At 40.5% G+C, this 12,708-nt stretch overlaps 2 protein-coding genes across 2 annotated transcripts in view; one reads left to right on the plus strand and one right to left on the minus strand.

The window, feature by feature from the left end:
- The window catches only part of LOC125745528 (nuclear receptor coactivator 3-like), a 44,591-nt gene extending 36,781 nt beyond the window's left edge, over positions 1-7,810 (minus strand). Inside the window, exon 1 of the mRNA XM_049018487.1 lies at positions 7,723-7,810. The gene's annotated coding sequence lies outside the window, so the exon portion shown is untranslated. The remainder of the gene's footprint in view (positions 1-7,722) is intronic.
- The window catches only part of LOC125745529 (protein kinase C-binding protein 1-like), a 311,418-nt gene that overhangs the window by 251,327 nt on the left and 47,383 nt on the right, over positions 1-12,708 (plus strand). The gene's annotated exons all lie outside the window — the stretch shown is intronic.

Genomic DNA, 12,708 nt, shown 5'->3' on the forward strand with positions numbered 1-12,708 from the left:
TCCAAGCAACTAGAGGAGGCTGAGCCAAGACATCTGGTTGGTTCTCCTCTGACAATTTTATTGGTTCTCTCTTTAAACCAATCATTTTTCTTTCTGCCGTCAGAACATTCTGGTATAAGTAAAACTCCCATGAGCTATATCAGCAGAACAGAGTACAGGCATCCTTAAAAGACATTAGTTACAGGTAAACATGATTGGCAGCCAAAGATGCTGCTTCCTGGTGCCGCGACAAAGCCAAGACTGTGGAGCAAGCTATACAAAATCGAGGCATTTCACTGTGAGTGGGGTCACCAACCTTATCTGCCTTCTAAATCTACAACCAATGTAGAAGATCCTTGACCGTTTCTTGATTAAACTGAGGAGATCTGATTACAAACCTTTATTCACAACCACTTTCCCTAAAAGGATGCCAGGTAAAACACCATTAACTGATGCATTAAGGAACTCATCGTGTTAATCTCATTAAAAGTTAAGCAGGGAGGAGTTGGCAACATATCATTTTGACTTTTACTGGAAAAATTATGTAGTTATTTAAGGGTACGGCGTATACTGGAAACACAACAGAAACACACCAACGTCCAGCTCACATTCAGATTGGCAAGTATAGAAGAGGGAGTACTTATTTTACACCATGGCTGCTAACAGCCTTCTTCAGGGAAAATCTCCATACCCCTGTGACTTAACAACGTGTATGAATACCACACATAAAAACTCAAGCCAGCTTGTCAGTGTGACAAAGACAAAATGCTCTGTACTGTATTCATCCAAAAAGTTGATTATTCTGCAGCCATTTGATTTTCCAAGATTCTTATGATCACTTGGAAAAATTCTCTGGTCACATAAAGGAAAGGCACAAAGATCTGGCCCCAAATCCCTACATTATCCCAAAAGCACTACATCCTCAAAGAAAACGACTAATTGCAAATTGCTTGCTGCTGCATCTTTTCACCAGCATTACTGTCACTGCAGTTCCAGAGGAGCCTGTAGCAGAAGCAGATATTAAATAGTGCTAGACGGGATGCCACATACACCAGTCAGGATTTTCAATAATTCCTTTTAACCAGGAAAAATAACTGCTAACTGTTAACTATTGGATAAGAAATGTTTAAGACAATTAGTTCTTTTCCAATACTTAAAGCATCCTACAGTGACACTACTTACTGTAAAGCGGAAAACCATTAATATAACGCAGTCCTTTCACCCTCATTCACTCATTTTTTCCAAGGGTGCTATTGCATGGCACTGAGAAAAAAAAAACATTCACTCTGAGGTGAGCGAGCAGCTCCCATGAAGCTACTGAAAAACTCCAAGTACATGGACAGAAACCTACTCTTTTCTAGCAATCAAAAATTGTTCATCCCACACTTGGCAAATGAGAATCACACGTAGCCAGAAAAAGATTACTGAGGATCATGCGAGCAACATATTCGATATTTAGTTCAAATGCTTTACTTGAAAATAGCATAAAACAAACAATCTATAGATCAGGTTTATATGTTTTCAAACAATGTCTGTGGATTTAATGCACAAAATGAAAAATTAACAATGAAGCTTTGAGAATACTTTTAATTAGACAGATTTGACCCATATTTTAAGATGAATATTGTTGTTACGTTTATCAATCTATACTAGCTTAATAAGCCCTACTGGAAATTATTCGTATGGAGTAGAAGCCACAATGACGGTCAAATGTAAATTCAAAACACCTCAAAATACTGAATTCAATATGAACAAGGAAAATCAAAATGTATCAGCTTAATCAACACCTCACCAAAGCCTAGCATGAGGTTTCAGGAAATCAAGGTTAAATGTTTTTTTGGAGAGTTGTCAGTAAACAAAACATCACATTTTCTATGGAAAAGGGTAAACCAGATTGCGAGGGGGGGGGGGGGGGGGATGACAGGATGCCAGAAGAGATAAGTAAACATTGTCATTTTCAGCTCATTAGGATGACACAGTGAACTTCACAATAAGTCACAAAAAAACGAAGAGGCTGAGTAGCCCGGCAAGTCAAACACAGTAAAGGTGCTGACCTTTACCTGGCCAGGTGCGACGAGTCTCCCTAACAAAATTCAGTTGCTCGGGCTACGTGCCGATGCCAAACGGAGGGGCACCGCAGTACTGAAATGAAACGACGTGGCCACATAACAACTGCAGGGTTCAGGCAGAGTTGAAGCGTTCGCTCGGGCCATTCCAAAGGGGAAGCATCTGGGAACGTTTATCGCCGCGCCAATCTTTTCACGAGAAGGGGGATCCAAAGAAATCCGCCAGCATGTAAACGGGCCTCACTCTTTTACAATGGAAAGGGGATGAAAGCACAACGCCTCTCTCTCACAACCTCATTCAGGTGCACGCATTTCACGACTCACACTCAGGCCATCGTAAAGCAAGGCCACGGTGTCCTTGTATAGTATTTCAACAACATATTTATGGGTCTTTGACCACATACCAACTGACTCCCCATCAAGGCTCATTTTGGAATCCCTTAAAAACTGTCCAGATGAGACAGCGAACAAAAAAAGGTACTACTTGTGCTTTCTGCAAACATACTCTCTGGGTAGTATTTTAACTTCCTGTGAGGCCATGCCTTCAAGTATCTCCAAACTGAAAGAAAATCGAAAAATTAATAAAACAAACAAACAAAAACAACAACCTTTTGAGAGTTTTTAAGGACACTGTAAATCTCACAAATAAATATTTCAGCAGCTGGCATAAAACCATGCCCCTGAAGGAGAGTATTTTACTTTTGTTTATTTTTTTTTGTGGGGGTGGGGGGGGGGGGTGGGGTTCATATTCTCCAAGCTGAACCCAAAAGAACTGGCTGGGATTTGTAGGTACTTTGAAGTTGTTTGTCTCCCTCCATGTGCATCGTGTGGGCACTGTCAAGTGCAAGCATGGTTCAACACTGCTGGATGAGTGACCTTGAGCCAGCATGTAGAACTGTGTTGTCATGGCAACTTCGCTTCACACAACTAATAACAGCTGGATGCAACACACTCCCTGAATTTTTGCAAGATCTGTTGCATTAAGCGATGAGAGGAAACACTGACAAAATGTGAGCAATTGAACTGCAGTAAAAATTAATAAGAATATAACAATAATAATAATTATTATTATATTATATAATTTAAAAGTTTATGACCAGTTAAAACTATTTTTTTACTTTGCATGTAGCACAACTTCATACACTAAGAGATAGTTTCATGAAAAAACATCCAAGTGAAAAGGAGGGAAAATATTCACTATTTGCTCATTATATTTGCACTTCTACTGAAAGAAAAAAACCCAGCCTAACCTTATAGGGTACAAGAGAAAACTATACACAACTACCTCGAAACTTTACAAGCTTCAGCAAGCTTCCATTAAAAATCAGACCAAACAACAGAATTGAGAGTGGAAGAAAAGTCCATTGTCTAATCATTCCATAGTATCTAAGCAGCCCACCTGGAAGACATTCTACTAGAGACGATAGCATAATCTTATAGCAGGGATGATACTAAAGAACGAGAGCGACAGTGAGAAAGAGCAGGAATAAATCTCTCTACCAGAACTTAAGAGAAGTAACTATATTTCGCATCTTGTCAGTCGGTGGGAGGACTTAATATTTTCCTCACAAAGGATATAATTCTCTTTGGAAATGCCACGGGTACAATGAGCAAGACTGCACAACATCCAGACGAAATAAGTCTTGATCAGTGGGCATCTGCACTTCTAAACCACTTTGTGCATTTTCAATCTGATCACATAAATGTGCATGATGTTCCAGTTACTAAGGATATTTAAAAAACCATTTATGACAAACAATAGCTTGTTCTCACAATTCAAGTGACAAATGTTTTACTAACTCATTGCTTCACTACAGACACCCACCCACCATGAATCAATTGCTACAGAAGAAAATTGAAATTGACAAAAATCAGGCTTTTTGCTCACTTTTTCACTCACCACCTAGAGTAACTGGCTTTCAGGCAAAACAACCTCTCCAACCAGACATCATGCAAAAGAATCAACTGATTCCAGAGCAACTCAAACATCGAGCCTAGTTGCTTTTGGTGTTAATTTACAAATGATCTGGAGGAAAAAAAACAGGTATGAGCAATAGATCAATGATCCATCTGGAAAGTTAAAACCCTTTGCCATAAGCAAAGCTTCTGGGTTGACATTTGTGCAACCAAATATTTACTCAGACATCACTTATTACTTGCAAGTTCTTGCTGAAAACAAGTGTCTGGCTCTAAAGATACCAGTTTGGTCACAAAACCAGCTCCCTAAAAATACATATTATTTAGCAGTAAATTAATATCCTATAAAAAAAAATCCAACAACATAATCAGAAAGAATCCCTGAACAGCCAAAAGCTAAAAGAATCCTGACAGCAGACTGCCTGACCAAAACTGTGAACACTAAAGTAGTGTCCACCAGAAGATCAAGGTCGAGAATTACGCCCAGTCAAAAAACAGGATTTTCAGGTGTTGCTCTGCGCTTGTATTACATTAAAAAAAAAAACACTACAAGGAGATAGAGAACAGAAACTTTCCCCTCTGAAATCAATGAAACTCACATAAGATAAATTCATTTTTAATGTACATTGACATGTGGAAAAGGGCCCCCCTAAGACATGAAAAAAGAAAAAAAAAACAACAGTTCATTCTGCTTTCTGTGACGCCCGGTGAGGTAATGCACTGAGAGGAACGGGCTTTCACTTCACCCCCACGAAACACACCACATGACTGACAGAGGCGACATTCTGAAGGAGATGTTTACCTGTGCATTTCCAGAGTGGGAGTATCTGCTGAGCGCAGCAAAATCCGTGCCTCACAGCAGCCCCCCCATGGCGGTGAGCACGATGAATCACAGTCTCACTCCCCCATTCACTCGGGACCCATGATTTAGAAGTCCTTTATCTTTACAAGGTGGACAGAAAAAAAGCCCGCTAATTAAAGGCATGAGCTATGGAAAAGTACTTCTTGAGGGATGTATATCTGTCACATCTCATTGTCAAGTAAACATCGTGCAGAGCAAAATGCTGCAGGCCGTAGCAGCAACCATAATTCATACAAAAAAACAGTCTGAAGAACCTCAATGCCATTCATCTCACACCTGTGCACTCATAGAGTACAGGGCTGAGCTAACACCTACCTGCTAGCAATGTGAAACATAATAAATTAGCCTTCTATATCTATCACAAGCATCACCACTATATACACATGTGAAACAGACTGCACACTGATTAGGAACGGGGACTTTTGACCAAAAGGTCACAGGTTCAAGTGGCACAGCCTAGGAAGGGGAGGGTGTTAATGTACAATGAGAAACTTGCAAGCCTGAATCAGTCATAGCTCGGCAAGTCATTACAAAATTGCATTTTCAACAGGTTAAGTGTTGAGACAGAGCTTTGAGTTAACTCTAGAAAACCTCTTTAATTTTGCCTGCTTTAAATGCTGTTTTCAGGTTGCAGAGACCTGTTGGCCAAACAAGAGGAAGTGCAATAAAAGTACTATAGTGCTCCCATGTTAAGCACTGGTGCACTACTAGTGTGCAGTACACAACGTTATCATGCACTACTAAATCAGATGCCAAATCTGAAATTCATCTGACATGATCTCTGTCCCTGAGAAATCATTTGGGGGAGGGCGGGGCACAGGTAAACTTCCGTACTGCTGGAACATTCCACATAATGTTCAGAGTACTGAAATATACAAGTCTTCAACGCACATTTTTAAATAAGTACTTCCACATGAGCAATGAGTCGCGATTTTCCTCCAAAGTAGGCTGCCTGCACTAACCAGCTGCACGTTTGAGAAGAATGTACCATTTAATATGTACAAACAAATAAGCTTTGCGCTACAAAATGAACAACCTCGAGTGGATGCCAGCAATCTATACAAATTGGATGCAAGCACTTCAAGATCCCCTCCTTAAAACCACGGTAAACTTAAATGGAAGTTTACCAGAAACTTCATTGAGGATCGCTCTCTTGGCTTGTCACAGAAATAACCACCAATGATCTGAAGTCAAGACTTTAGTACCTTCATCTACATGGCTGCTGTCTCACACATGCTATGCAAATAAAGTCAAATAAGAACTCTGCTAAGTTATTAACGCCTCAGTTTTACAAATGTATGCACGCCTGTCAATGTGCGCACTAAAGAATGAATCTGAAATACCATCAGTCATTTAAGTGATAATCGGGAAATGTAATTTTATTAAAATTACGATGTGAAGGGGGAAAATAAAACTCACCTACGTGGAAACGTCACGGTTCACAACAATGCTCCGTGACAGTTTCACGGATTGAATTAGTTAAAAGTTGGATGCTTTAATAACTTCCTCAAACATCCAACTACTGCTAACGTGCTGCCAACTTAACGGAAAACGCCGCACGTACTCCTATAAAAACTGCACTGCGATCATTACCAGGAAGCTACTCGATAAATAACGATACGACGCCTAGAAAACAACGCTTTTTAATTCGACTAACTTACAGCAGCTTCCTTTAGTTAGCGCCGATCAGCTGCGAGGGAGCAGAGTTCCCTTCGCCAAGCACCGCTTTCTGCATACACTCCAAATTATGCCGTGTACTTTGATCGCATATAACATACAGCAAAGCGGATCGGGGCTCTTCCCAGGTCAAATCACAGTTTATAAACGCGCTGGCGACCACATCCACCCAATCAAACACACCACGGCCTTGAGGAGAGCCGATGACTGCTCGCCGTCTGCCGGCGAAAAGGGCGAGTCGACCGGCGTCCGAGTCGGGAGAGGCTCACCGTGCCCAGCCGGTCACAAAAACACGGAATTAACGCGATCGGGTCATTAAAATCCGGATTTGGGGAGGGGGATATGAGTCTACTTAAAATTACAGCAAGAGGACGGTGATGTATTCTTAAGAAAAGGCGAGGACATCCTTCGATAAAGCGAATGAAATCGGCCACCAGTCAGTGCCCACGCTGACTAATTACACTCCTTACTGGCAGAATGTGGTCCAACAGCATATGAGCGAAATAACACTGATGTATTTAATGTCACTTTAAGTTGGACAATAAAACAACGTGAAGCATAACAAGGTATAAGAAGTTACACATAGCGAAGTTCCAAGCCAATCATTAATGTCTTATCTGGTTCAATATATAAATGTATATTCTTTTTCTTCCGGAGCTCAAGATAGATTCATTACTCGGGAGTTCTTGTAGTTTAGCTTCGTTTTCATTGACTGGGGAAAAAATGCACCGGACTTAAACGAACCTACGATAAGTGAGCCAGACTAAAACCAGAGACTCACTCAAAGCAACACGTTCAGAAAAATCAGGTATATCAAAATGAATTAATACGATGGCAAATGAATGCAGCAGGAAGTACATTAACAATCCCAACTTGGACAATTAATATACTATTCTTTCGCGAATTTCAATATTATGTTTTTGCCTGAAATAAAAATTAGTATACGATTCATGATGCCCCACGGAAAATAAGTAACACTAACAATGTCTGCTCATCCAAAAATGTTTAAACGACTCGGGCAAAGTAGTTAAATTCTGCACCGTCAAAAAATAAACGAGATGCACTAAGAACTGGGTTATTAAGGTGGCAACGCCAACATCTGCGAAAAATCGAAGTCTTCTTGCTTTCCCTCGTATCTGGCCACGATTAACCAGATATTACAGTATCCGTTTCTGCATTTTTACTGACTAAACGTACGAAATAACACAGCAGCCAACTTACCCGCTCACACGTATTCCTTTAAGCGCACCAGTTTTGAACCCCCCCCCCACTCACTCACTCACTCACTCACTCTCTCCCTCCCTCTCTCTCACTCGCACTCTCTCTCCCTTTTTTTTTACTATTAACTCTCCGCCATCTTTACACTGTGTTTGTTTAAATGGGGAACACTCCCTAAGCGCGAGACACCAGCTTGTGTCCGAGCGATGTTGTTTATGGGTAGTGAAGTTGTTCATTTAGGGTGACCGTCGTTACTCTTCACAGCTAATCGTGTCGAAATGGACTACAAATACCTACATGCCGCTGGAAAAGAAACATAACACCGGCGATGATGACTAGTACTAACAATACAGTATAACAACAAAATGCCCCGGAGGATGTATTTTTAGCCAACAACTTATTTATCGTAATAATTAAAATGTATGTATTGTTGTTTCGCACGTAGTTATACAACACTTTAATATTAGCACGGGGTGGAGTAATTTTGATGATCAAGGTAAACTTTTAAAAGGATCAGTATTTCCCTTATATTTTATACATTACGTGTTGTCGCGTCTTTAATTATTAATGTTGGGAGATTTTTTCCAATAATCCGCAAAAGACTGCCAGGAAGTTCTTGACAAATGTAGACATTTTAAGTAGTGTTTTCATTTGCATGAAGATCACTATAAAATCGACTTTAAAACCATTTGAGTAAAATTATATACATTAAATGATTTACCCTGTTTATTCTATTATATGTGATTTTTGCATATGCATATAATTTTACATTGTGGTAATTCTAAACAACCCAGGTCCTAAAGTCAATGTCAATTTTTTTCCCACTGAGCCTTATACAATGAATATTAGGTATTTAGTTACGAGCAGCATGTCGAATGTTCTTTAAAAAAATGTCGCCGGACGAACTGTGAAAATTGCAGTAGTATATAATTCCAGCACACTTAACAGCGTAATATTTCCTTTTGTAAGTTGCATTGCATGACTCAATGAATCCGTTTTCACTCACCTGAAAAGATACGGAGTATTGTGGACTCATAACGGTGTGTGCCTTTGAATTAAGTGAGTGGAACAGAATACATGGCTTTCTTTCTTAGACGTAAAACTCGTGCACTAGTGCTACCCGTAAAGCACTTTTAGGTCTTGGACACCTGTCCTGCTTTCACCAGCGACTTTGGTGGGTCGCTCCAAGCTGGTCTCCATGGTGATCTTAGGCACACTGGTGTCAGATTTCAGCTGTTCTAAGTAAGGTGACAGTAATAAACTGAAGGGGGGGGAGGGAGAGAAAAGCGTTTGATAATTAACTCATGCAGCCTCTTGTCTAAGCATACAACAACGCAGATCCCTGAAAAACACTTATCTGCCGATGGGTCTAATCAATCAGAGAAAAAGAAACACGAAATGTATTTTAATTAACGCGGTTATCCGCTCAGCAGTATGGTTTATTCTACCTGGAGCTTAGCAATATTTATGTTATGCTTATACTTTTGAACATGTGGAGCTTTGTTTATTAAAGCTACTGCCACTAAAAGAAAAATGTTGCTTAAACTGTGATGAACTGAGATGTTCTGTAGGACATTATCAAATGGCTTATTATAATACAGAAGGAAATTTAGGGCCTTAAATAGATGCTGAGTGATCAGATATTGATGAAAGTTGACTGAATTTGATCATGGGTACATATGGGTGTAACTGTTTAACAGCTCTGGTGATCTAAAGGGGCACCCATACTCATTCTGTTCCCCTCCCCCTGCCTCACAATGCAAAGCAGCCTTTTGCTGTCCACTGCCAATGAATGAGTCTGTCCACCCCCCACTCACAAAGGCTAGGAGATAATCTTCTATTTCTATGTATCAGCAGAGCAGATACCTGCAGGAGCCCCCTGTCATCTGGCAGCTGCCCCCTGCCAGCCTCTGACCCACTCTTCCTGATGGAGGGGGCTTCCTTGAAGTGTGCCTTATCACCAGTCCTATCACTGCCCAATCACATTGCCTGATGAATAGTCTGTTCTCAATACATATGTTCTTATTACATGCATTGCATCAACGTATGATGCAATGATTTCATGACAATGTACAACTCACAATTCTAAATAATTCAAGTTCAACTTACTATAGTTCACTCTTCTTTAATATTTCATGTTATTCAAAGTTTGCGTTGCTTAAGAGCAGAAACTATAAATTGACCGGGATCAATTATCCCATTGATTTCCGATGAATTTACAGTAAATTAAGCTGTATAATTCTTTTGGGAAAAGTTTCTGTGAAATTTCATTGTGGTTGATTATACACATGAACTGTATATGTTAAAGATATCAACATTTGGCACGTTTTAACCAAGAACCTATTTATAAACCTATGCATTTTTTTTTTACCACTTGCAACCATTCAGGAAGCAGGTTGTGTACTGATTAAGCATATTGACTTGGTAGTCCAGATCTTAGTGGAAGACATGTTTGGAGCAAAATTTGGACTTGTATACTTGTTTGGAGCAAAATTCTTAACTTGACTTGCTCCAATAAAACTGCACATCATTTTGGAAATATATGTGAGTTAAGCAGAAAAAAATAATACATCTGTTGAACATTTCCTGTTTTGTAATATAATGGAATAATTACACCATCATGAAACTATAAGGAAAGACAGATCTCACAGATAACGTGTCCTGTAAATACACATATTGTTAGTGCGATTTTTATTTATCTCTCCAGGATGTAGTTTAATAGTCACTTTTTATAGTAACTTTATTTTAAAAATGACAGTGAAAATGTCAAAAACTGGGACAGCGAGTGAGATAGAGACAGATATATACATAAAAATAGACATATGGCCCCAATATAACCCTGTGAAATTAAATGAGTTGGAAAATAATGGCAGAAGAAGGACCAAATCCTGTGTCATAATGGAGATGGGTGTGAAGCGCGTCAGGCTACGGTGACAGGACAAGAGGGATTGTGGGGCTGTTTAACATGCAAAACAGGTAGAAAGTACAGGAACAGCCACCGCAGGGAATGGAAAACGACTGTGCACAGGTGAAATGAGCAGGGTTCAACAAAGGGAGGTAGACAGATGCAGGGACGGAGGAGAGAAGGCCAAGTCCTCGTCTCATCTGATCTCTTCTACTGCATCTGAATGAACTGTGGAGAGCCTGAACTGGTTCTTACCAACAACAAAGCCACCCTAACAACTTATTCAGGGCAGAAAAAGCTTGTTTATCTGCCCAGAGAGCACAACATTTTTTCTGTTCATGTGCCTTAATGGATTCAACATCTCTCTGCAAACAATAGCCATTTATAACATTAACTATATATTAGTTGTACATAAAGCAAAAATATCCTCTGGGGAAGATATGGATAGAAGAGGATTCTCTAAGATTTGGAGCAAAATGACTTTAAACAAAGAAATGAGAACAAGCTGTGTATTAGACCAGAGATAAATCCACTGTGTAAGTGAGAGAGTCTAGTTTGTGAGTCTGACGGCAGAGCAATGAAGCAGATCCGTCCTAAATCCACAGTCCCACAGTTATGCAACACATGTTCTCCATCTGCAACTAGAGATAGGGAATTGGAGTAGATCAGCAGGCAATGTTATAGGACCCCTACCTGCCTGTGTTATAGATAACCTGCAGGGATGCAAAGATCTTTGTCCAGCATTGCATTCGTTCCACCCATGTCTGGTAATGGCAATGCATAAGGAAGGATGTCGACTTAGGCCCCTGGTTCTACCAGTGCAGTGACTTGTCCTAAATTGATGTCCGTGGAAGGGGACCAGGTAAACGTGACGCTACTTCATGGGCAGTGGCCTGCTCTTACTCAGAACGAATCTCCACAGGACACTACCAGCATCTGTTCAAACTGAATCTCTACACCGCAGTTAAGTATAGCTACACAGTGGTGACGTCATTATCGTAACTGGCAGTAATTAGGCCATTTACTAAGGAGTCAGACATCACATCTTGAGGCCTTCTGGAACTTCCTTTGGCCAGTCTTCACTAAACACAGGCTAATGAAAAACAAGTTAACAGGAAGATATACATGATAAATCCTTTATGTAAAATCAAAATTTCTGAAAATATTCAGATTATGCAAACAAAAGCATAAAAATCAAGAGGGAGAAATAAAACTAAGCGAGAGATTGTTGTAGTCAATGACTGAACATGAAACTCATACAGCAATAAAGTGTAATTCAAACTTGTAAAAATTCAAAGTCACATATATTTAAAATGTAAAAGTTCTGTTCAGGAACGTCAAAATACATAGTCAATAGCTGAATGTTTGGAGTCAGCCATATGGGCAAATAAAACCACGAAACCTCAAAAAACCTCAGTCCTTTAAAGTTCACCTTTCCTGGCGTCCTTTCTAAACCACGCCCCTTTTTAACAGCAGTCATCCCCAAGCTCCTCAACAAGGATGCTGCAATTGCCGTGAAATGCAGAGTGGAGCAGGATAGTGGATGGCATGGAGCTGGGGGCTGCAGGGGGGGCCGGACTGGATCTCGGTGTGGCAGTGCAGCCACGTGGGGACAAAGAGGGGGCGGGACTAGTGGGAAGACCGCCAGCGTTCATTTTCCTTCCACCACAAAAAAAAACAAAAGTTCTTCAGCAGCAAACATTAATAAAAATGTGTGGGGGGGGGGAGAGCAGAGAAGCACAGAAAAGCAGAAAACAGACACATGTTTGGGGGGGGGGGGGGAATGTTCCAGAAAACAAAGAACTGTAACATACAGAATATGAACATTGGAGCAAACAAACACAAGGTATAAATCATGGAGCCTGTTTCAGTCTCCAGCTGACTTGTCCTAGATTCATAGCCGTGGGTCCCTCCCTCTGTGACTCCTGCTTCCTGATGAACAGCCCATTAGCTCACTGTCTGTCCCCGGGCAAGACCCGAGTCCACCACCACGCTCCTCCCGGAGGATGAAATATGAATCGGCATCATCACTGGCAAGAGCAAGCCAGCACTTACGGCAAGGAGCCTGCTGCTTAGCCCAAGAT

This window comes from Brienomyrus brachyistius, chromosome 6 (assembly GCF_023856365.1).
Source record: "Brienomyrus brachyistius isolate T26 chromosome 6, BBRACH_0.4, whole genome shotgun sequence".
NCBI classification, from domain to species: domain Eukaryota; kingdom Metazoa; phylum Chordata; class Actinopteri; order Osteoglossiformes; family Mormyridae; genus Brienomyrus; species Brienomyrus brachyistius.